Source organism: Leopardus geoffroyi, chromosome C1, assembly GCF_018350155.1.
Source record: "Leopardus geoffroyi isolate Oge1 chromosome C1, O.geoffroyi_Oge1_pat1.0, whole genome shotgun sequence".
Lineage (NCBI taxonomy): Eukaryota > Metazoa > Chordata > Mammalia > Carnivora > Felidae > Leopardus > Leopardus geoffroyi.
Window position 1 is genome coordinate 135,767,649 of NC_059328.1, and position 23,526 is coordinate 135,791,174.

General features: G+C 38.3%; 2 long non-coding RNA genes and 2 pseudogenes across 10 annotated transcripts in view; 2 read left to right on the forward strand and 2 right to left on the reverse strand.

Moving 5' to 3' along the window:
- The window catches only part of LOC123598887, a 49,154-nt gene extending 28,814 nt beyond the window's left edge, over positions 1-20,340 (forward strand). For 7 of the 8 annotated variants that reach the window (XR_006712851.1, XR_006712852.1, XR_006712850.1 and 4 more), the window contains one exon: positions 20,294-20,340. This is a non-coding gene — a long non-coding RNA (uncharacterized LOC123598887). Of the gene's footprint in view, positions 1-11,964; positions 12,061-20,293 lie in introns of all 8 variants that reach the window. The other variant, XR_006712847.1, reaches the window with a different exon arrangement.
- LOC123598886 lies at positions 5,864-6,227 on the reverse strand (annotated as a pseudogene).
- Positions 11,323-11,956, reverse strand: LOC123598885 (annotated as a pseudogene).
- A 508-nt stretch (positions 20,341-20,848) lies between the features above and the next one.
- LOC123598888 overlaps positions 20,849-23,526 on the forward strand; it is a 40,748-nt gene continuing 38,070 nt past the window's right edge. Inside the window, exons 1-3 of one of the 2 annotated variants that reach the window (XR_006712855.1) lie at positions 20,849-21,057; positions 21,272-21,409; positions 22,478-22,637. This is a non-coding gene — a long non-coding RNA (uncharacterized LOC123598888). The remainder of the gene's footprint in view (positions 21,058-21,271; positions 21,410-22,477; positions 22,638-23,526) is intronic. The other variant, XR_006712854.1, reaches the window with a different exon arrangement.

The following is a 23,526-nucleotide window of genomic DNA, read 5'->3' on the forward strand; positions in this document are numbered from 1 at the left end:
AATGATGTAACAGGCTTGGCCCTGATCTTCAGGCTACAGACTTTGTCTGTCTGTCTATCTATCTAATTTATTTCGATGTTTAAAAACATTTACTTGTGACAAAATACACATCACGTAAAATTTACCATCTTAACCAGTTTTAAGTATACAGTTCAGGAGCATTAAGTATATTCGTGTTGTTGTGCAAGTGATCTGTGGATCTCTTTTCTTCTTGCAAAACTGAAACTCTGTACCCATTAAACTACAACTTCCTATTCTCCCCCACCCCCAGCCCTGGGAACTACCATTCTACTTTCTGTCTTTATGAATTTGACTAGTCAAGGCACTTCGCACAAGAGTATTTGTCTTTTTGTAAGCGGCCTATTTCACGTAGCGGAACGTCCTCTAGGTTCGTCCATGTTGTAGCATCTGTCAAAATTTCATTCCTTTTTAAGGTTGAACAATATTCCATTGTACATTTGCTTACATGCTCTCATTAATTGATCCTTGGGTTGCGCCCACCGTTTGGCCGTTATGAAATAATGCTGCTGCATCATGGGTGTACCAATATCTCTTCGAGACTCTCCTTCCAGTTCTTTTGGGTATATACCCCAAAGTAGAATTGCTGGATTAGGTGGTAAATCTGTTTTTAACATTCTGAGGAACTGACACACTGGTTCGTGTAGTGGCCACACCATTTAATATTCCCACCCACAGGGCATGAGGGCTCCAATGTCTCCACGTCCTCGCCAACACTTGTTATTTTCTGTTTTGGAGCGCGTCTATCCTGATGGGTGTGAGGTAGTATCTCAACCAACTTTTAAACCTTCAGACAAATTCCCATGTTTTGCCTACTAACCCCCAGAAATAAAATATTGATTATAAAAACAAGTTCGGAATAACATGTAGGCAAAATTAGGGAATGTTGACCACAGAGCAAGATGTTCCAATGCTTATTAGTTGGTTTGCCCTCAAGTATCTAGATGTGAATCTATAATTGTTCTTACAACAGATTTTATGTTCACTGAATCTGTTTAGGGAAAAAGCATGGTTAAATGAATTCTGACCTACTTGTTATAAAGAGTATAGAGGAAGCTCCTTCCTTTCCTTGAATGGTACTATTTTGATTCCTCATGTTTTGCTTATTGAAAAGGGCTTGTTATTTTTACTAAGTGATTTAAGATTTTTTAGACATCACTGTTATGTTTAGACCAATGAGACAAAAGCATGTGAAAGATTTACAACTTTACTGTTAGTTTTATGTGCCGGAGGGAAGGTGGCTATATAGATGCTACCTTAAAGAAGGAGTCTATTTTCTGCTATTGAATCAGACCTGGGGCTTGTTGGTCACTGCAGTGAGCCTGCTCGTAAGTAAATGTGGGTGCATTTTAGTGCACTGTAATGTGATTTTTAAACTTGTTCAAACAATGAATTCACTGCTGTCATCACATCTCTTCCGATTTTCAAATGCCAACTTGACACCGTCGTTCTCATTAACAATTAAAAAAAAGTTTTGCCCCTCAAGTTTCTATTATAAGGGATGTATTCTTGAAGTTATGGTTACATTAAAATTCTTACTACAAATGAAGCCAGCTAAAAATGTTTACCAACTTGAATTGAGCTCATCATGTTTTGTTTGCTGAATAGTGTTTTGTGATTTTACCAACATAAGAATGAGTCTCCAAACTATTTTTAAAAGTGGAGCTTTTACTCTAAAGAAGTGCTTGCCTCATTTTCTTCATGCTACTCCAAACAAGATGTTGTTTATTACTTTGAAACACTATATGTAAACCCCAGGAATATGTTAAATATGATTGAAGTCTTGGCTGTCTTTAACAAATTGAAGTTTCCAGAAATTTAGCTGTGTTTAAAAACCAAAGCCATGTTTTCAGGAAAGATTTCTATTTCCAAATATGTGGTTGCCCAAACCTTTTATATTTTCATGTCAAATTCAGCTGCCAAATAACACACACTGTACCTTAGCTATAATAGAAAAACACACATAGACGAGATTTTAAAAAGCACTGCAAGAACTATGATCATATTTCTCGAACTTCTGCTATTCCTATGCATATAAGTGTGTCTTTGAGTGAGCTCTATAAGGCGCCGGTCACTTATACTGGGGCAAAGTGACACGCACAACATGAGATTGGCACTGTGTAACAGCTGATCTGGGAAAATACAGGAATTTCTAGCCAGACCAAAATATGAGGTCAAGGAAGTCGCTTTTATAATAATAGTGGTTATCTGTTTAATGTGTGATCTGGCAGTGATATGATGTTGACCATAGGCAATTATGCATATTTCTAAACTGGTTGTATGCAAGCCCAGAGTAAGAGAAATCCCCCGGTTTGTGATAAAAGGGTATTTATTGCCCTTTTATTTCCTTCGTATGCTTTACTTAATCATTTATAAAAGACAAATTAATAGTGAGTACCGATTTCATTTTGTGTTTTATTCTGTAGTCATTCCTACACATTTGGGATATGTATTAATATGTGCTCTTAATAGTTTTGGCACAAGTTCAATGTCAACGAATGAGTGATGTACACATTTTACAGTCCTTCTTAAGGGATAATAATGTTGTTCAGTGACAGTGTGTCTTGATTTCTTCAGGGGCAGCGTACGCAGATATGACTCATATGGGATAGAGACCTATTAGTTATTTTTTCTCAGCTTGTGCAATGAGGCAAAATTTTTGTTTCATTTTAGTGCAGTTTTTTTAGAATGGTATTATCAGGATTAGTGTGTAGATTAATGCCTAAGAAACTGGTTGATCGCTTGGGACTCTATTTTCCTTTATCCTTTCAATGTGACTGAAAAGTTATATTCTATATTTTCATATCAATGACAATGTGATGACACGGCAAAGGAGTTACATTGGCTTGTTGCACACATCAAATCTAATCTTCTTTGTGGAAAAATATGTTTATTTTGAGCAAGAAAAAAGAAATTTGAGTGTTTCAAGTATCAGGAAACCTATGTTGGAAAGGATAGTGATTGGCTGTTGTTTACCTACTCCATGGGCTGAACAAGGAGAAATGGGGTTGAATTTTAGTAAAACAGGTTTAAATTAGCCATGCGAAGCACTTACAGAAGACACCACGATACGATGGGTTGCAATTGCTGCCTTCTTTATTCCCAGGGACTCCGTCTGCTGTACTCACCAGGGCTCAGCATGGTATCTGGCACAGAAGAGGGGCTCAACCGATATTAAATGAATAAAGAGAAAGAATGCATTAGGGAAGATGCTCATAAAAGGCAGAGCATTTGTGCCCAATGTAGGGTATTAATTTTAAGGTTTAATAGTGTCATTATTTTAGGAACCTCTACAAAGAAATCAGAATTGTAAATATTGAAAAATCTCCCCAGAATTTTAAATTTGAACAAAACGCCATGTTTACCTACACAGTTTCCAATTTTCCCTTTAGAGTAGCACAGCATACTGGGGGCGTCTGGGTGGCTCAATCAGTGAAGTGTCCGATTTCAGCTCAAGTCATGATCTCAATGTTTGGTTCATGAGTTCGAGCCCCTAGTCATGCCTCCCTCTGCCCCTTCCCCCACTTACACTCTTTGTCTTTCTCTCTCTCTCTCTCTCTCTCTCTCTCAAAAATAAATAAACATTTTAAAAAGTAGCACAGTGTAAAGGATGTGGGGTTATTGGTTGGGAGTGGTGGGCTGGGAGACTTCTGGCCCCAGAACAGTTCAGTAGAGGTGGGGAGGCTGGGCTATTAGCTGCAATGTTGCCTTCAAGAAGCCCAAGACTGAATATGAGGTGTTAGGGGGTATATGTTTTGTCCATTTATTTCTGAAGGCTTTTTCCAGAGTAATTTTCTTTTTTTTTTTTTTTTTTTTTTTATGGGTGAGGGGGAATGTGGTCAGTTATATATTATATCAAGCTTCTAATGTCAAGCTGAACCTCAACAAAAGATTTTATTTGAAAGATGTGAAAAAAGAAAAGCTTCAAATAAGGAGCTAAGTGTAGCCACCAGACCTCGAGGAGTTCTGAAAGCTCAAAGAAGGTATCCCATCTGGGTGTGGACTGCTTGCTAGAAGACTGGCTGGCCAGTGCCAGACTATCAGCAGAGAAGACCAGACAGTACCACACAGTGACCAACCCTTGGGCTGGGTGTTTCGTGGTTCAGTCCACGAGGACTCCTATGCTAGATCTCTGGTGGAGATGACATCGGGGGCTGTCGTGAGTGGGCCTAATTCATAATAAACTGAAGGCACTCCAGAGTTGCCAAGTTTTACAGGCCTGGGGAAATATTTAAGGCCTGATCACAAAATACTGGTTGCATATTAGAAGTACGGAGGCCAGGTTAATAACTAAGCAAAATGCAATATTGTGTCAGCTTCATTCATTTTCAAAAAGAGTATCATAAAAATGTCACTGCATTTGAAAACAGTTTTTAAGTTAAATCCCAAACATTCCTCTACGTGCTTGCTGATCAATTAGAAATCGTAGCTGGTTATAAGTTAGGCGTGTTACCCAAAGCCTAAAATTTCAAAAACAAAATTGTAAAAATCCTTTCAAAAATTTTACAGCGAAATGATTCTATTTAATATGGGATATGGGTACATTTTAATCTGCTTGATATCATTGATCAGGTGAATAGGGTCTGCAGGGCATTTAAAGGGCCTCAAATCTGAGAGACTAGGTGGGAAAAAGTAAGAGGTTAGGTGTATTTTAAAAGGCGCTACGAGAACATTACATAGATGCCTAGCTTTATTTCTTTATAAAGTATTATTTCTTTATAAAGTGAGTCTTTTCTTTTTTATTGAAGTGTAATTGACATGCAATATCATATTAGTTTTATGTATACAACACAATGATTGAACTTTTGTATACACTGTGAACTGATCTCTGCAATGTCTAGTCACATCTGTCACCATACAAGTTAACACAACGCTACCGAATGTATTCCCGCTTCTGTACGTTACCTCCCCATGACTTACTTATTTTATAACTAGAAGTTTATACCTCTTGATTCCCATTCCCCATTCCCCCATCTATCTGCTCTCAGGCAACCACCACTCTGTTCTCTGGGCCTATGAGTCTGGATTTGGTTTTGTTTTGTTTGTTAGAATCCACGTAAATGAGTATTTGTCTTTCTCTGTTTGACTTATTTCATTTATTAAATGCCTTCAAGATCTACTATGTTGTTGCAAATGGCGAGATTTCATTCCTATTTACAGCTAATTAGTATTCCATTGTAAATTTTTACTCTGTCTTCTTTATCCATTTATCCGTCAATGGACTTTTAGGTGATTTCCATATCTTGTCTATTGCAAATAATATTGCAGTGAACATGGGATGAATATATCTTTCCAAATTAGTGTCTTTGTTTTCTTCAGATAGATACCCAGTAGTGGAATTGGTGAATCATATGGTAACTCTATTTTTAATTTTTTAAGGAACCTCTATATTGTTTTCCATGGTGGCCATACCAGTTTACATTCCCACCAATAGTGCACGTGGATTCCCTTTTCTCTGCATCCTCACCAACACTTGTTATTTCTGTCTTTTTGATACTTGCCATGCTGATAGGTATAAAATGATATCTCATTGTGGCTTTTGATTTGCATTTCCCTGATGATTAGTGATATTGAACATCTAATTATGTGCTTCTTAGTCATCTGTATATCTTCACTAGAAAAATGTCTATTAGATCATCTGCCCATTTTTTAATCAGATTTGTTGTTGTTGTTGTTGAGTTGTAGTTCTTTGCATATTCTGGATATCAACCCCTTATCAGATTGGCAAATATCTTCTCCAGTTTAGTAGGTTGCTTCCACTTTGTTTATGGTTTCCTTAGCTATGCAGAAGCCTTTTCTTTGTTTTTCTTTTCTTTCTTTTTTTTTTTTTTTTTTACAAGAGAAGAAATCTATACCTTTATTTACTTTTCAGTAAATTTAAATCCTTGAGGGGTACAGCATCACATGGATTCTGTGGCCAATGGTTTTAGCAGGAAGGTTGCTTTGGAATTTGGCAAATCATGCCACTGTTTCCATGAGCATGAGTTACTTTTCCACAGATTACTCTGGTTTTGTTCAGTTTGCCACCGGGAGTCACTGTGTTGTTCTTTGCTTTCTACACATAAGCGCATTTCTTGGCCTAGGTGGAATTCAGTTTCATCTCAAGCATAAACACCTTCAATTTTAAGAAGGGCTGTGTTCTCCCTCTGGTTCTAGAGAACCCACTTATAGCCAGCAAATATGGCCTTGGACTACAGCCTTCCAGACATATTTGTCATTTTAGGAGTCCTGTCAAAAAGAGTATTAGGAGAATCTCGGAGTCTATGGAGGCTACTTTTCCCACAGGGCCTCCACAGACTCCAAGATGGCAGAAAGAGCTATGCAGAAGCTTTTTAGTTTGATGTGATCCCATTTATTTTTGCTTTTGTTTCCCTTGCCTTTGGAGTCAGAGTCAAAAAACTATCACCACAACCAATATCAAGGAGGTTACTGCCTATGTTTTCTTCTAGGAATTTTATGTTTTCAGGTCTAACATTAACGTCTTTAATCCATTTTGTGTTTATTTTCATAAATGGTACAAGGCAGTGGTCCAGTTTCATTCTTGCACAGGTAGTGGCACACCATTTTTTTTTTTTTAGCACCATTTGTTGAAGAGACCATTCTTTATTCATTGTACATTCCTGACCCCTTTGTCATAAATTAATTGACCATACATGCATGAGTTTATTTCTGGACTCTCTATTATATTCCAGAGATCTATGTGTCTATTTTTATGCCAATACATATTGTTTCAATTACTGTGGCTTTATATTATAGTTTGAAATCACAGAGCCTGATACTTCTGGATTTGTTCTTCTCAAGATTGTCTTGGTTCTTCGGAGTCTTTTGAGGTTCCATATAAATTTTGTAATTATTTGTTTAAGTTCTGTGAATAATGCCATTAGAATTTGATAGAGATTGCATTGAATCTGTATTGCTTCAGGTAGTATGGATAATTTTACAACATTAATTCTTCCAATCCATGATCATGGAATATCCTTCCACTTACTTACGTCTTCTTCAATTTCTTTCACCAATGTCTTATAGTTGTACCTCAGGGTACAGGTCTTTCACCTCCTTGGTTAAATTTATTCCTAGGTATTTTGTTCCTTTTGATGCAGTTGTATATGGAATTGTATTCTTGATTTCTGTTGGTTATAGTTCAATATTAGTGTATGGAAGTGTAACAGATTTTTGTATATTAATTTTGTATCCTTCAGCTTTACCAAATTCATTTATTAGCTCTAACCATTTTTAGTGGAGTCCTTAGGGTTATCTAAACATAGTACCGTGTCATCCACAACAAGTAACAAATACTTTTCCTTTCCAGTTTGGATGAATTTCTTTCTTTCTTTCTTTCTTTCTTTCTTTCTTTCTTTCTTTCTTTCTTCCTTCCTTCCTTCCTTCCTTCCTTCCTTCCTTCCTTCCTTCCCTTCTTTCTCTCTCTCTCTCTTTCTTTCTTTCTTTCTTTCTTTCTTTCTTTCTTTCTTTCTTTCTTTCTTTCTTTCTTTCTTTCTTTCTTTTTCTCTGCCTAATTGCTGTGGTAGGACTTCCAATACTATGTGGAGTAAAAGTGAGGATGGGATGCCTGGCTGGCTCAGTCAGTAGAGCGTGTGACTCTTGAGGGGTTGGGAGTTCAAGCCCCATGTTAGGTATCAAGATTACTTACAAATAAAATCTTTTTTTTTTTTTTAAAGTGAAGATACTGGGCATTGCTATCTTATTTCTGATCTGCAGATGTTGAACCATCCTTGCGTCATTAGAATAAATCCCACTTTGATCATGGTGTATGATCTTTAAAAAAGTTTTTTTTAATGTTTATTTTTGAGAGAGACAGAGCGTGAGCAGGGGAGGGGTAGAGAGAGAGGGAGACATAGAATCTGAAGCAGGCTCCAGGCTCCGAGCTGTCAGCACAGAGCCCGATGTGGAGCTTGCACTCATGAATCTTGAGATCATGACCTGAGATGAAGTTGGACGCTTAACCAACTGAGCATCCAGGCGCCCCATGGTGTATGATCTTTTTAATGTGTTCTTGGATTCCATTTGCTAACATTTTGTTGAAGATTTTTGTGTATATTTTTAATATCCCAGTACAAGGATCTTGGCCTATAATTTTCTTTTTTTGTATGATGTCTTTGTCTGGTTTTGGTATCAGTATAATGCTGGCTTCAGAGAAAGTGTTTGGAAGGCATTCCCTCCTCTTCAATTTTGTGGAGAAGTTTGAAAAAGATAAGTATTAAATCTTCTTGAGTGTTTGGTAGAATTCACCAGAAAGCCATCTGATCCTGGACTTTTGTATGTTGGGAGGTTTCTGATTACTCATTCAACCTCTTTATTTGATCTATTCAGAATCTATTTTTTCATGAGTCAGTCTTGCAAGATTGTATATTTCCAGGTATTTATTCATGTCTTCTAGGTTGTCCAGTTTGTGGGTATAGAATTGTTTATCATAGACTCATAATCCTTTGTGTGTCTGTGGTACCATTTGTTGTTTCACTTGTCTTATTTCTGATTTTATTTAATTGAGCCTTCTCATTTTCTTGGTGAGACTAGCTAAACGTTTGTTAATTTTGTCTATCTTTTCAAAGAAACAGCTCTTAGTTTTGTTGACCTTTTCTATTTGTTTTTTTAGTCTCTATTTCATTTATTTCTGCTCTGATTTTTATTATTTCTTTCCTCCTACTAACTGTGAGTTTTGTTTGTTCTTTTTATAGTTCCTTCGGTTGTAAAGTTACATTGTTTATTTGAGATTTTTCTTATTTCTTGACTTAGGCTTGTTACTAGTATGAACTTCCCTTTTATATCCTTCTTTGCTACATCCTTAGGTTTTGGTATGCCATATTTCTGCTTTCATTTGTCTCTAGATATTTTTTGATTTCTCTTTGATTTCTTTGATGACCTACCTGTTGGTTGTTCAGTAGCATACTGTTTCGTTTTCACATTTTTGTAACTTTTCCAGTTTTTCTAGTTTTATACCATTGTGGTTGGAAAATATACTTGATATGACTTCATTCTTCTTGAGATTTGTTTTGTGGCCTAATGTGATCTATGCTGGAGAATGTTCCATCTGCTCTTCAGAGAAATTTGTATTCTTCTGTTTTCAGATAGAATGTTCTGTGTATGTCTATTAATAAAGTCCATCTAGTCTAATGTGTCATTTAAGGCTGATGTTTCCTTATTGATTTTCTGTCTGGGTGATCTATCCAATTGATATAAGTGGGGTGTTAAACTCCCCCACTCTTATTGTGTTGCTGTCAATTTCTCCCTTTAGGTCCGTTAATCTTTGCTTTATATATTTTATTGCCTCTATGTTGGGTATGTGTATATTTATAAATGTTAAGCATTCTTGCTGGATTGACTCCTTTATCATTATGCAATGTCTTTCTTTATATTTTATTTTAGTTTTTGTTTTTTTTAATTTTTAAAAAAAATTTTTTTTTCAACGTTTATTTATTTTTGGGACAGAGAGAGAGCATGAACGGGGGAGGGGCAGAGAGAGAGGGAGACACAGAATCGGAAACAGGCTCCAGGCTCTGAGCCATCGCCCAGAGCCCGACGCGGGGCTCGAACTCCCGGACCGCGAGATCGTGACCTGGCTGAAGTCGGACGCTTAACCGACTGCGCCACCCAGGCGCCCCTAGTTTTTGTTTTTAAAACCTTTTCATTTGATATAAATGTAGCTACATCAGCTTTTTAAAAATTTCAATTTATTTGTGTATCTTTTTCCATCCCTTCACTTTCAGTCTGTGTGTATACTTCTGAAGTGAGTCCCTTGTAGGCAACATAGAGAGGCATCTTGTTTTTTATCCATTTAGCCACAGTGCATGTCTTTTGATTGGGGAATTTAATCTGTTTACATTTAAAGTAATTATTGATAGGTATAACTTGTTGCCGTTTTGTTAATTGTTTTCGGGCCATTTTTGTAGTTCCTCTCCATTCCTTTTCTCTTCTCTTTCACTTTTCCATTGTGGTTTGATGGCTTTCTTTAGTATTATGTTTTGTCTTCCAACTTGCTGATTAGTTCTGCTTTATTCAATCTACTTTTGAACCTGTAGTATATTTTTTAGTTCAATTATTATGTTCTTCAGCTCTGTGACTTCTGTTTGGTGCTTTTTAATATTTTATATCGACTTGTTGAAGTTCTGTGTTCATCTGTTCTTCTCCCAAGTTTGGCGAGCATCTTTATGACCATTACTTGAACTTTATCAGGTAGATTACTTATCTTCACTTCACTAAGGTCTTTTTCTGAGGCTTCGTCTTGATCTTTCTTTTGGAATGCATTCCTCTGTCTCTTCACTTTGACTGATTCTCTGTGCTTGTTTCTATAAGGTGAAACAGTTACCTCTCCCAATCTTGAAGGAGTGGCCTTGTGTAGAAGGTGAGCCACTGGGCCCAGAAATGCAATCCCCTCTGGCTACCAGAGCCAGGGCTCAAACGGCATTCCCTGTGTAAGTTGCACATGGCTGCTGATGGTTATGGCTGGGCCAGGGCTGTAGCATTGGGTGTGTGGGGTGCCTGGCTGGCTGGCTGCCTGTGGTATGGCTGTGGTGTGTGCGGGGAGAGGGTGTGCTCACGCGTACCAGCAGGTTAGAGGGAGATTGCCAAAGTGGCACCTGCCAGTGCTGACATTAACAAGGTAGAATGAGATCCAAGAGTGGTGCCTGCCAGAACTTCCATCCCCAGAGACAGTTCCATTGGTTTTCCAGCTCTCCAGCACTTGCTTTAAGATTGGTAAGTAGATCTCCTTCATATGTGATATAGGTGCTTTTCTAACTGCTGCTCTTGTGCTAGGTCCTGGGGTGAGAGAGTTTGCAGGTGTGAGTCCTTTAAGGGCAGGTTCTCTGTTTCCTATAGTTCTTTGGTTCTCTTGGGCATAATCCCCATTGGTTTTAGATTTGGGGGGCTCATCTTTCTGATGCAGGACCCAAGAGTTGGGATGCCTGATGTGGAGACATGAATCTCTTGGTCCTCAAGGAAAAGTTTCATGTTGTTGAGGTCCCTGCTGATTGTGGGTTGCTGGGCCTGAGGTGGGATTTTAGCAGGAGCACATCTCTGCCTCTTCTACCTATCTTGATGTGGCTCTTGTATCTTTTGTTGTGGAGGCATTGTTCATCGAGTTTTCAGAACTTCTTCAGAGAAAATTATTCAATATGTAGCTGTAGATTTGTTATGTCTATGGGAGAAGATGATTTCAGGATCTTCCTAGGTTGCCATCTTGAACCTGACTCTCTTTGTGAGTCCTTTTCTTTCTTTCTTTCTTTCTTTCTTTCTTTCTTTCTTTCTTTCCCTTTCCTTTCTTTCTTTCCTTCTTTTCTTCCCTTTTTCTTTCTTAGCATCCTGAGTTTTCCAAGGAGTTTATTTGGGCAAACTTGGGGACAGGGAGGCTCTGCATCTGCAAGAAAGTTTTGGGCCTCTTGGTGGTTAAGCATGGCTTGTGCTGCTGATGTAGGACCTGGTGAGGCAGTGGGAATTTGATCTTGAAGTCATGCAACTGCTTGACTGCCACTCAGCGGCACTTGCTGGCTGCAGTCTCCTACACCTTCATGATCTGGATTGAATGTGCCCAGGCACTTGTGCTGGGTGCCCATGTCTCAGTAGCACTGGGTGACAACACCTGCAGTGGGGAGGTTCCAGGACTTCCAGTACATGTTGTAGGTGCTGCTGCAGAAGCCCTAGCACAGCTAGATGCTGCAGTTCTTCACCTTCCAGGGAGGTTTCTCAAACACCTGTCCACAGTAGACCATTTCCTCTGAAGACTTACTCATCTTCTTTAGCTAAGAGACAAAAGCAGAAGCAGAACTTGGTGATAATAGGATTAGGTAGAAAGGTTCACATGCAATAGAGGGGCAGAGTGCAGCATTTGGAGGTGGGCAGGCAGCGCAAGGCACTCTCACAGTGTGCCCAAGGCCTTCGTGGCACACTCTCCACACTTGCCACCATTCAAGAAAGGGATCCCTTTACTTTCAGTGAAATATTTTATGGTAAGCAGACAGGCAACTTGGAAAGCAATGGATCCAATCCTTAAGTACCCAATATGTGGTAGCCAACACAAATGAGGAAAAGGTAAGAATTTGACCTTGTATGAATAATACTGTGCAGTGCATCTTGTGATATATGCTTTTATGTTAAAATGCTTAAAATTGGTTTAATCTGTACAGTCAGGAGATGTGCTCTTTGTTTTCCAGTTGACTACATGCCTTTGGTATAACTTGCAAGTTAGGGAAAGAAGATGACAATTCTAGTTTCAGTTAGAGGGGTTGTAAATTAATGTAGAACTCTCTCTGGGGCAGAGTTATTTCTTAGTATGCTCTGAACTTTGATAATGTAAAATGACTATTATTTTGATTTTTTACTCCTTACATAACCATACTGTTTGCACATCAACAGATAAGAGTACATGGGTGCTTCCATTTCAGGCCAGTCCTAACTATGTTTTTAATATTCTAGAAGGGCTGTATTTGTAATTTGGTGAGTCCTTCAGTGCAAGCCATAAAATGTTATTGATACAGTTGTCTAGTGTTTAGGTAGAATAAATTGTTCATTTTTAATTTTTTATTATATTTTTATTATATTTTATTATTTTAAATTATTTTTCATTATCCTGTTGTCTTCTTCTTCTTCTTCTGATTTTTGTTTAGTAATCTCTTCATACAAACTCTACACTCGAACTCATGACCCCTAGATCAAGAGTCACATGCTCTACCAACTGAGCCAGCCAGGTGCCCGTCATTATCTTGTATTCTTAGCCACAAGTTTCTAATTATGACAGACACTCAGACGTACTTATGTAATAATAATTTAAGGGTCCATTTTATCAACATGCATACATATTATTTTTATTTTTTAAAGTTGATTTATTTATTTTGAGAGAGTGTGGGGGGGAGGGGCAGAAAGAGAGAGGGAAAGAAAGAAAATCCCACGCAGGCAGCCACAGGGCTCAAACTCACAAACTGTGACATCAGAACCTGAGCGGAAATTAAGAGTCAAATGCTTAACTGACTGAGCCGCCCAGGCACCCCCAAGATGGACACATTTTAGAGGTAATGCTTCCATAGTGTTTTTAGCTTTCATAACTTACTCTTTTTAATCTTTCACAGCATATTATGATATATTTGTTGCATATTAGTTTCATTCTTGATAGATGAGACAACCAAAGGCATGGACTACTGAAATGAATCGCAAGGCCACAGTCTTTAGTTAATCCCAAGGAAGGGCAGCTCTCCAGATTCCCAGGTGAATCCTTCCACAGCCTTTCGGAAAAAGAGGTAGGATGTAGAGTTTTAGTTATTCATTCTCCAGCTCAATGCTTTTCTCTTGAGTTGTGTAAATTAAGAGCATCTTCAGGTAGAGGGTAACCGACAAGCTTTGTTAGGAAGGGGCACCGTGAGTCTTGTCCAGCTATGCTTCCTGGGCACGTCACCATAATAATTACTAATAGACACTGGTCAACTCAATGACTGAGTGAATAAAGGAGTGGGAGTAACGGCTCCTAACAGGAGTTTGCCAGCGGCAACTGGAGCTCTCTGCAAAGCCCGGGAATGGTGGGCCTATCTGTATCTGACCAATGAACTGACACAACCTGTCAGCACACCACTGTCGAACTGGCTCTCTTGGCCTGGCTTTGCTCTGCCCACTTCACTCATTCTCCTCAGGCCAACTTGAGACTGAGTCTCGTGCAGAGACTACCAGCTTCAATCTGTTCTTCTTCAGAAGAGGTTAGGAGATGTGCCTTGTGTTCAGATGGAGCGAGTGAATGGAAGGGGACTAAATACCTCCAGTGGACACGGGTTGGGTGTCCTAGCAAAGATGTTATGGGAATTAGCATTAGTGTTGAATTTATGCAGGGCTTTCACACCCTCACATTCGGCATGCTATCCCCAAAGAACTGCCATGACTAAATGCTGCGACCTGGCACTAACAAACGATGCATTAAATAACCGTATGCAGCGCATTGCTCTGCAGGCTGGCAGCATACTGTCGAGGTGACGCTTCCTTGTTCTGTGCTATGCCTTCTCGAGGAGGGCCACAGGGACAAATTTCTCTATGGTCTCAGAACCAGGAATAATTGCATCCTGCCGAGCAAATGGCATATTCTTTGTGTTAGGGACACTCCGATCCATGCAGTGAATCATATTTCCCTCTTCATGTGGACTGTCTGAAAGCTCCAGTTCAAATTTATAGATACTGCTGGCAAGTACGTAAGACTTCCTTGCAATAATTTCGTCTTTTAATTTCATTGTAGTTTCCCTTAGACTCATTTTATTCGTCAATTTTAAATTTAGTTTATCTTATTATCAGATGTGTTTTCCGTTGTTTTTGTTTGTTTGATAAATCATCTTAAATCCTTTTGGGAAAAAAATAAAAAGAAATACCAGTATATTCATGCAACACTTTTACTTTACATTTTAAAAACATGTTTATTTTGAGAGGAGGGAGGGGCAGAGAGAGGAGGACAGAGGATCTGGACTTGGGGGTGGGGGTGCTCTGCACTGACAGCAGAGAGCCCAAAGCAAGGCTTGAACTCAGGAGCCGTGAGATCACCCCTTGGCCAAAGTCAGCCGCTTAACCAACTGAGCCACCCAGGCATCCTTCAACACCTTTACTTTAGTTTTTTTTCAATTCCCCAGGCCTTCATTTTATACCCTTTTCTTCTGTAATCTATTGAGAAGAAGAAAATTCGCCACTGTCTAGTGGTATAATCCTTTCTGGGTTAGTTGTGGGTTTTTTTTTTTGTTTGTTTTCTAGTTTTTGTTTGTTTCTTTTGTTTTTTAAAAGGAATTTGACCATTATATTAAAAGTAAGGTGTTGATAGCTGAGCCCTACAGCTGCTACTTTCTAGCCATGTGAATTTAACTAAATTACTTAATCTTTCTTACTTACAAGAAGAGTAACACTTTTTTTTTTTTTTTTTGTGAAGGTTGTGAGGATTATATGAAATACTGTATGTACAATACATAGTACTGTATTTGACACATAGTAGGCTTTTTGTTTAAAATCTTCAAGTGGAGGAGTGCCTGGATGGCTCAGTTGGTTAAGTGTGACTCTTGATTTCGGCTCAGGTCATGACCTTCCAGTTTCGTGAATTTGAGCCCAGGACTGGTCCGGGCCCATGCTGACAATGCGGATCCTGTTTGGGATTCTTTCTCCTCCCCCTCTCTCTGCCTCTCTCTCTGCCTCTCCCCCACGTGCATCCATGCACGTGCTCTCTCTCTCAAAATAAATATATAAACTTAAAAAAAGATTAAAAAAAATAAAAGTAAAAGTCTTCCAAGTGGAAAATGCACTGGACTTGCAGTAAAGTCTCTCTTTTTCTGCTCATTAGCTTATGAAGTTGGGCAAATCATTTTACTTCTTTAGACCATATTTTTCTTCTATATAGTTTCATGGCACGACCTACAGTGTCCTTAGGATTCTAGCTTTGCTAATCTTGGATACTTAGGCTTGTCCTGAGTAAGATGTGAGACTGGGTCCTCACTCTGTTTACACTAGGAATAGTGTGAATCTATTCACCTGGGCATAGAGAGGTCTAGGGGAAGAGGATCTGGATCTGAAGCAGGGAAATGAAAAGGCCCATTGTGTTGGCCATTATGTTCTTCACTGATGTTGATTATGGTAATTTGCAAAGGTAGTAGCGTCTTCTGGAATACCCTGAATTGCTAGTGATGATAGTCCTGAATTCAAGTGGATTTCAAAAGACTTGCCATTATGGATGCTGTTCTCTGTAGTGAATGGTTTATAACGGGCTGCTTGGTGAATACTTGGAGTGGTAGCTGTGGGACAAAGGGAGCTGCTGCTGCTGGTCAATGACCTTGTTCACCATTGACCACATTTGGTTCAGTCGTGGAGTCAATCAGAACAAGTGTCTGTGTCCAAGACATGGTTTCTATTCAGGAACTATTGGGCAATAGGAGACCCCCAAAGCAAGAGGAAGCTCACTTATCAAGAAGATAAATAAGGGTTTATAATGGATGATGCAGATGAAGAATCTACACTGAAATTCACACTCGTAGCAATTCATCAAGATGCAGGGGTAGCTTTGTGGTTAAGGGCACAGCCTTTTTTAGTGTGTGGTTTCAGCCAAGTTATTTAATCTCTCAAAGCCTCAGTTTCCTCATATCTTAGAGGGATAGTGACATCTCCTATAGTTGTTCCAAGGAGATAATGTAAATGCTGAGATATGTTAGTTATTATATTATTATTAAAACTATTATTATTAAAACTATTAGTGTTATTATAAACTGCAAATTCACAGTGGGCTTTAAGGTTCTGCCCTAATCTAATAAACTGTACAGACTATAAGAATGAATGTTAACAATAAACCATTAGATGATCAAATGATTGGAGAAGAGTACATAGCAGAGAAAAAAATTTTAATAGATTTTTGAGTCAGTGCATCATGCCCATTAACTTTCTTCCTACCATTTATTCCTGGGAACTTACTTTCAAAAGGTAGCCATCTACCTTTGCTTTTGATTGATTTCATTCTTTTTACATGGAGGTGGGATTGTAAATTAAAGACACTAGTTTCTATTAACTTCCTTCATTACTCTGTAATTCCTTTTGCCTACTTATTGTGAAGTTTCTGTCTCCTGCCTTTCTGTGGGATGAATATAAATTTGCTCACCCTGTTCAAAGAGAAAGCATTATGACCCTGAATCCTAAAAAGCCTTTACTTTATCATATAATTTAAAAAATTTTTTTTTCAACGTTTATTTATTTTTGGGACAGAGAGAGACAGAGCATGAACGGGGGAGGGGCAGAGAAAGAGGGAGACACAGAATCAGAAACAGGCTCCAGGCTCTGAGCCATCAGCCCAGAGCCCTACGCGGGGCTCGAACTCCCGGACTGCGAGATCGTGACCTGGCTGAAGTCGGACGCTTAACCGACTGCGCCACCCAGGCGCCCCTATCATATAATTTTTTAAAAGATGATTAAAAAGAAATGGGTACCTGGGTCGCTAAGTCAGTTAAGTATCCAACTCTTGATTTCAGCCCAGGTCATGATCCCAGGGTTGTGGGATTGAGCATCTCATTGGGCTCTGCACTAAGTGTGGAGCCTGCTTGGGATTCTCTCTCTCTCTCTCTCTCTCTCTCACTCTCTCTCTCTCTCTCTCTCTCTGCCCTTCTTCCCTGCTCTCTCTCTGTCTCTGAAAAAATAATAAAGTAAATAAATAAATAATGGTAAAAAGTTAACCAGAGTAAAATGTAAACAAACAAACAAACAAACAAACAAAAAACCCAGGAGAAAGTGAGTGTTAAGATATTGTGAAATTATTGTTACAAAAACAGAGAAACCACTAAAAATTAGTCTGGTTTAGGTTTGAGTATTTTTGTCTGAATGGACTTCAGCTTTTGCTTGGTCCACTGAAATTCATTGAATTCAGTTAAAATTTGAGATTTCAAATGGTAACAATGTGTAGTAACAGAACACAGCACCTGGGAGTGGTGGTTTTCTTGTGTTTCACTCTTTGACTCTTTCAGAAGAGAAGTGAAATTCTATAATCCAAATTTCATTGATTTATTTACTTTTGACATGCATTTTCATGTGCAGTTTCTCTTACATCATGTCATATGTAAGTCCATTTGGATTTGAAAACTTTATAGATAATCTTGCAGTCAGTATATTCATAGAAAAGAAATTAGGAGTAAAATCCAAGATCTTGGCTGCCTAACACCTAAAAATAAGGATATCCTTAATTCAGTTTTTAAAAGATGTTCTGTAATCGTTCGTTTATTATTGCATTAATGCACTAGTTTTTTTTCAAGCAGTTTTACTACATTATTTTATTTAAACATTTTTTTAACTGTGTTAAAAAAATAACATGAGATTTGCCATCTTAACCATTTTGAGTTAACTGCAGTTCTGCAGTGGTAAGTAGATTCACATTGTTATGCAATAGAACTCCAGAACTTTCTCATCTTGCAAAACTGAAACTCTACACTCATTAAACAAGAACTCCCCATTTTCTCCTCCCCCAAGCTCCTGCTCCATTCAGTTTCTAAGTGAAGTATGTATATGTTTTGTGATTACAGTTTGATGAGGCCAGAGGTCATTCAGGTGGATGCAAACTGTAGGGCACTGTGCTCTTACTTGAAAGTAGGAAACAAAGGTTCATAATTAGCATTTTTATTAGTTGAACTATAGGATACTACTTAATGGCACATATGAAGTACTTGAAAAGCAGGCATCACACATAATTTTTTTAAAGTTTATTTTTGAGAGAGAGAGAGGCAGAGAGAGAGGAAGAGAGGAAGAGAGAGAAAATCCTAAGCAGGTTCTGCACTGGCACGTTGTTCACTGCAGAGCCCAATGTGGGGCTAGGTCTCATAACCCTGAGATCATGACCTGAGCTGAAATCAAGAGTTGGACACTTAACCAGTGGAGTCCCATCACTCATCCAGGCGCCCCATCACTCGTAATTTTGAGTATTAAAGTTGAAAATCAAAATCAAAACCAAAACTGGAATAAGGCAGAAAACCTCGATAATGAAGGAGGGTAACTTTTGAAATACAAAATTAATTGAGACGTTGCAAAATTATTTTCTGTTGAGATTTTTAGAAAGGAAAATATTCATTTGAATATTGTGGTTTTGTGGAGGTACTACCAGCATGCGAAGGAATATGTTAATAGGTCCTGAGCTAGCCCCCTTTCCTGGACTTTTCAAAGCTATGCTTAAGGAGTCTGATGTGGCCACAGTATAAGGCAAAATCTAGAAGGAGGAAATGTTGGAATGTGGGTAGTGATATCTTAGAGCTCTAATTTGCTTGCCTGAAAGCAATTTTTAAATACTCAAAGTCCGGGTTGGGAAATGAATATGATGGAAGAGGTTTAAGTGCCAGAGAGAGTGAGGCCCCAACACCCTGGTGCAATTCTCCATAGTGATGAGATGTCATCTTATTGGCTACCTACTAGCATCATCTTCATAGCCTCCATGCTCTAAAATGATGGGCAAAATATGGAAAGTTAATGATATTGATGATGATGATGATGATAATGATGGTGATGATGGCATTGGTGTGATCCTGAGAATAGCAGTCACCCAAACTCATGGATGCTCTATTCTTACCTAAGGTATCTTGCCTGATACGTCCCAGATTTTGGGAACTCAGTGTTTGATGACACTCCTTAAGCCTCTAAAGGATTAAATTTATAGATCTCATGACTCACAGTTGTTTAAAACTTGGTTCTAGTGTGTTTCAGGTACATTTTACATTAAACAGGTTTTTATGTGTCAGTCTGGGAACTTAATTATCATTTATAAACTTGTTTCCTTGCTAAAAATGTATTTTGAGTCCAAAACAAATAAATTAAAATTTTTAAGGAAACGACCCTTTTTAAGTAGGAAATTGTTTCAATTTGTTCTTGTAATTCTATATCAGCATTTAATAAAATATTTTAATTTGGTTTTGGAATGAAAGCTATAGCTTAATTTTAATAATGGAGGAGAACAGTAGGGTAGCTAAAAAATGAACAGTATTACATATATTAAGCTCTTGATACATATTGGTTGAATTAATTAAATACAAAGTCATTTGTATTTAGTTATTTGACTTTGAAATGCAGGATAAGAGTTTTTAAACTTCAATGGAATTTTATAATGATACTTTTCTTATTTCTATATTAACATGAATTTTCACATTTCTGAACTCACATGTTTTGCCTACTCTGGCCTTATTCTGTGTAGTGGGGAGAGTTAACCTAAAATTATAAGTATGCTTCAAGCAGTCTACAGATCCAAGCATAGATCATCAAATATAAATGATGTTAATACTACTTAGGTAGTAGTAAGCTACAGGAAAATGTGATAGGGAGGAATAAGTGTTTATAGTGAGTCACTTAACCAGATCTTGGTTGCCAATATGCTGTTGAGATTTTTTTTAAGGTTCTTCCTATGGTTGAATGTATAGACATAACCCCACTATTAATTATAACATACTGGCGGGGCACCTGGGGGTTTCGGTCAGTTATGTGTTTGACTCTTGATTTTGGCTCAGGTCACAGTTTGCGAGACTGAGCCCTGCATCACATAGACAGTGTGGAACTTGCTTGGGGTTCTCTTTCTCCCTCTCTCTATCCCTTTCCCACACTTGTGCTCTCCCTCCTTCTCTCTCTCTCTCTGTCTCTCTCAAAATAAATAAACTTAAAAAAAAGACTAGATATTTTGGTATATGAAAGAAAACTATATGTTACATCTCCTACCTTGTTTCTTGCTTTAAGTGATCAGCTGATGTGGTCTGTAGGCCTGGGCTTTTTCCTTTCTCAAAGTCCCATTTGATTTTCTCTCTCTCTCTCACAGTTGCTAGAAACAGGCTTCCTGGTTGGATGAAGACTATTTTTAAGGCAAGTACATGTGCATGGCTACACTCCTCTATTAGGACCTACACCAGAGTTAATACAGTGAGGACACTCTTTCACCCAAATGGTCATATATCCCTTGGGGACATTCAACAGTGTGGAAAGGGCCCAGGGAACACTACAAATGGCACCAGATTAGAACACTAGAGACCTTGTGGGTAAGGAAATGATAATAATTTCATCAATATTTACAAATAATTAAATGTTTTCCATGTGCCAGGTGCTATATGCATCATCTTGTTCAGTCCTCACAAAACCTTGTAAGGTAAATCTTCTGATTAATACCATTTTAAGATAAAAATAACCAGCAGAGAAACTCAGAGGTTTAGAGAAGTTAAATCATATTCCTCAAGCTAATGCAGAAAGGAGAATAGACCCAGAGTTCACCCGAAGATTGTCAGACCCCAACACATATATGTCAGTTATGCTGCTGGTGTTTGCTACCGTGGTGGTGGTGGGGGGGTTTGAGAAGACAAGGTTACTGTTCTTTGGGTGAATGTTTTGCCCAGTTATTGCCAATTAATTAGGTGTGAAGTTCTTTGTGTTTTCTCACTTGTTCTCTTTTCTTCTTCTTTTTCACCTCTGGTCGTTTTCTCCCCACTTCCCATGTCACTTCCAAGTTGGTAGTGGAGGTCATGATTCCTGTCCATTCTCTCCTCTCACCACAGAACCTGGATTCATCTGGGCAAAGGAGCCAAAAACATGGTAGTCAGTCAGTTTCTCTTTCTACGTGCTTTAGCCTAGTTCTCAGGGTGAATTTAGATGAGGCATACTCGAGGATATCCATGAGTAATAACTATAAGCTTTGTCATAGATAACTGTATCGGGTGTGTTTAAATGTACAACTCTGTTTTTCTATTATTATGTGATATTTCACGTTGACTTGTCAAACTGAAAAATACCCATATTGATTTTGCAGAAAGCTTCACATGTGAGATAAATGCACTCAGAGACTCCTCACAAGTAGCTCTTTGGAGCTTCAGATGTGAAATGGATCATTCCTCAATCTGTAATAGACCCTTCTGTGAAGCTCTTCAATCAAACCTGAGAATTCAAGGTGAAATGGAGGGGAGACCGGGAAACCCCTACAGGGGGATTTGAGCAAACTTGCTGAGAAAGGAACCCGGGCGGTGTTCGCTGCCTCTTTTTTTTTTTTTTTTTCAGTTTTTTTTCTTGAGAGTAGGAAGGCTGTCAATCAATTTGTGACCTTACCCACTGCTTGTGTGCAATACCTGGGCACAAGGAGACAAGCTGTGGAGGTGCTTGGATAGGTGCTGTCACATGCACCTTTGATTTCTTTCCACCTGTCCTTTTTCTCTGACAGTATTCAGATTATTTTTAAAAGCGGCTATTTGATACAGATTTGTTACACAGAGTTTCTCTTTCCCCCAAATTATTTATATAATTATATTTGAGAGGGTGAAAATTTTCTTTTGGGAACAGCATTCGTAATCTTTTTAAAAAAGTTAGTGATGTATAATAACCAGTTTAGTTGGAAAGAATTGTCATAGTTTGTGAAGTAGTAGTCCTGGTAAGTGCATCTTATTTAGGAATCACGTTTGCAGATCATGTAATGACTTTTAATTAGTTTCTTGCCAGTAAAGCAGTAAGACAAGAGTCACCCCTAGTAAGGAAAACAGCACCTTCTGAAATGAGTTTTTTGCCACATTTAAAAAAATGTATTTGGGGGCACATTTTCAGTTGGACATTTCCAGGTTAATTAAAAAAAAAAAAAAAAAAAAAAAAACCCTGACGAATTTTCAATGGGAAGCAGGGAGTCCTGACACCAAACTTAGAAAAACTATGCTTTGGAATTTATGTTCAAATACAGAATATGTTTGATAACAGTTTCTGATGCTCAAGCTGCTAGGAAATGATTGCTGTCCCCTCACTGTATCAGAGTTTTCCTAAGCCATCGAGACGGCGTTGTTTGTAAAGCTTGCATATTAGTATAATCTTAAGAGCATATTAATTGCCCGGGAGGTTTATGTATTTGTTCTGCACATGTGATTAAAGATCACGGCAGCTTATACAGCATAATTTTAGAGATGGAGAAAACGACTATTGTACTACTTGCTACTCTCAGCTTCCTCTACAGCAATGCCCTTACACCTTTCTTTTTCAGGCGTTTTGTAGCATCCTAAACAGAAGGATATTGAAGGGAGCTGATTCTGCTTTGATCCTTGTGCTTGTTGTCAAAGCGCTTGGGATTGAAGAGACTGTTGGCTACAATTGACTGTGACAATTAGGAGATGATCAGAGCCCTAGAGTGGAGCACTTAAAGGGTAATTTACATGTCAGTTTGTCGAATAAAAAAAAAAAGATATTCAGCTAAGATTTTTTTTTTCCCCCTCAGAGCCTTGTAAACTGCAATTTGTGCTCTGGTAAGAAAAACCTGGCAGAGGAGTTAGGATAGCCATTACCATTTGAAAAGAAGCAATCATAAGGCCGCTGCTGAGCCCTTTGTCCACTAAAAATGCTGATTTGCAGGCAGTGAGTGAAAAAGTGGAACCATCACTAAATAAAACCTTGAGCTAGGTAACTACCCCCATGGCTTTTGGGGGCTTTTATTGTTGGTTAAAGGTGTTTTTAAAAAACGTATCTTAAATCCTATACTTATGATCATTATAACATTGTTATTGGTCATGAATGTCCTTTCCTAAAAAAATAACATAAAGGATACATTGAGGAAGTGGTAGGTGGAACACAGGCCAACAGTGAATTGAAAGGCTGATGCTGGCTATCGGTTGTATCTGACTCTCACCCCTTTGTACAGCACCACGATTTTCCTCCAGTCAATCCTTTACACTCTATTTTCCCCCTGCCGTATCAGTGTGCTCCTAGATTTTCCCAGTTTTATTTATACTCCAATTTTAATATGGGAACTGCATTTCTAACCATCATATAGTTAGCCTATTTGGGTGTACTTGGCTGAAGATACAATGTACTGTCACTCGTGATTTGCTATTTATGTGGTCATCTCTACACTCTTCTGTTAGGTAATCCATATGCACAAGTAAAAAAAAAATTGCTAGAAAGTGAAAAGAGGATAATTGCCAGTAAATATGATGATAGCAATTACACATCACCCATTTAATTGTCAAATAGAATAAGAAAAATTAGTTATTTCAAAAATTTTTGAGTCTTCCCCCTTCCCTGGAAATCATTAATAAG